Source organism: Cynocephalus volans, chromosome 3 (genome assembly GCF_027409185.1).
Source record: "Cynocephalus volans isolate mCynVol1 chromosome 3, mCynVol1.pri, whole genome shotgun sequence".
NCBI lineage: Eukaryota > Metazoa > Chordata > Mammalia > Dermoptera > Cynocephalidae > Cynocephalus > Cynocephalus volans.
The window spans coordinates 38,167,885-38,170,069 of NC_084462.1; the positions used below are offsets into that span (position 1 = coordinate 38,167,885).

General features: G+C 37.9%; 1 non-coding gene across 1 annotated transcript; it reads right to left on the minus strand.

Moving 5' to 3' along the window:
- Positions 1-335: 335 nt before the first annotated feature.
- LOC134374222 (small nucleolar RNA SNORD115) lies at positions 336-416 on the minus strand. The gene has a single exon (XR_010023090.1). It is a non-coding gene; the product is annotated as a small nucleolar RNA SNORD115 (small nucleolar RNA).
- Between the last annotated feature and the right edge of the window lie 1,769 nt (positions 417-2,185).

Genomic DNA, 2,185 nt, shown 5'->3' on the forward strand with positions numbered 1-2,185 from the left:
AGGGGGAATCTTCATTAACTCAAAGTTCTCTTGGAATGGATCTATGACTAATGGTAGCTACTCACCTCTTTTCAATGGAATGGTTTTACTCTTGGCAGCACATCTTAGTGAAATACACAATGAGAGAAAGGAGCCCCCCAAAATGAACCCTAAATATGCCATACTATAGGAATTATAGATCACTGAAATAAATCTTAAGGGACTAGATGTACATAGATAGGACTGGGCAAAATAAGTCTCTCATAAGGCTTTCGCATTTTTCAGCCCAAAATAAAATTACTCTAGAAGAGAAATAATAATCAATTCCAATCTCTGGCCCCAGAATTAAAGAGTCTGGGGCTCAGAATAGTCCTATTGGGCATGATTTTTATGTCATCATCTCTCTTCAAGACAATAAGAAGTCTTTTCATTGACATAAACCCTGGCACTCCCCACACATGCAAACACTTTGACCTCAATATGTTTACCATGCAGGTCTTTGTGAAGCCTATGTGCTAAAGAAGACTAAAGTTCTGGTATATTATGTGGTATAATTTGACACCAGGACAAAAGGTTCTCTTTTCCCTCAGTTTTTATCCAAGTGGACAGGAGTAGGACGGGAGTCGAAACCAAACACTACATTTCTTGTAGAGTTATGGCTCATACATACTTTTGCTTAATATGATTGTTCTTGCAAAAATGACCCATTGTGAAGGCTGTGGACCGTTGGTTTACCAAGCACAAGGACAAAGCACACAGGTTTCTTGAGTTTTGGAGACTGACTCACGTGGTGTCCTGTAGATGTAAGAGCACTGTGTAGCTCATTCTTTTTTGTCATTGTTGTTTATTTATTTATTTATTTGGGGGCTGACCAGTACAGGGATTATCAACACCAGGCTAATACCTTGGTCTTCAAGGGGCCATATCAGTAACATTTGCCCATTTGGATTGGAATCGTAATCATTTTCACACATATTGATCAGTTTATTGTCACAGCAATATAGGAATCTCAAAGCTGTGATGAATATTCCATTGTTTTTATATTGTGAGTCCTTTCCAATGACCCACATACATCACAAAGCCAGAGCAACATAAAGATATTGTAGTAGGGGTGTATTAGTCCATTTTGTTGCTTATAACAAAATACCTGAAACTGGGTAATTTATAAGAAAATGAAGTTTATTTCTTACAGTTTTGGAGGCTGAGAAGTCCACAGTCAAGGGGGTACATCTGGTGTCTGCATGGGAACTCTCTACCGGGTCCTGTGGTGACCCAGGGTGTCACATGGCGAGAATGGCATGAGCAAAAGAACTAACCTTTTCACTGGCTCTCCTTGTAAAGCCATCAGAACCACACCCATGACAACTCATTAAACCACCAATCCATTACTCCTTAAATAGAAAATCCATTACTCCATGAATGGACCAATCCATTCACAGGGTTGATCTAATCATCTCTCAAGGACCCACCTTTCACCACCGTATTAGGAGTTAGGTTCCAACATGAGCTTGGGGGACATTCAAACCACAGCAATCGGTAAATATATCAATTCCTCTAACCCCTGTAATTAGACTAAGAGAATATCACACCTTTGAGACAGTTGCTATGACTCAGAAATATCTGAACATGATTTGAATGAATGCTCACAAAAGGTGATATTTTTCTCATGAGGATACCATCATGTAGGTCAGTCTCTCATTAAAACGAACTTACAAAGGAATACAAGCTACGTGATTTGGTGAACCTAGGAATCCCCAAAGCCATATCAAGAACAATTGGCATCATTCACAGCATACATTTCTTTAATAGTCTCAAAAAATGGAGTCACATGATTTTGGTGAGCTGACATTCAGATATGTTTGCTTATCAATTTACTCAAGCTTTATTGCCAAGCATATTATTGAATCTTGAATTTCCATCACAATGGAATTATCATCAAGTAGGAGACCACACACAACAAGGAAAAAACATAGTGTCTTTTTCTTTTATTTACTTTTTTTTAGAACTTTCCATGGGGTATTCCACAGAAATGAAATATTCCCATCAACATCCTTTGGCTAAATTTTCAAGTTATCCATATCAGCAAAACTGGCATGAATCATAATTATACACTACCTGCAATGAATCTATTGAAGCCACATGAAATTCCAGATCTGGAAATCAAATATGACACTATCCATAATTGTATTCAAGTTCATGAATCAAG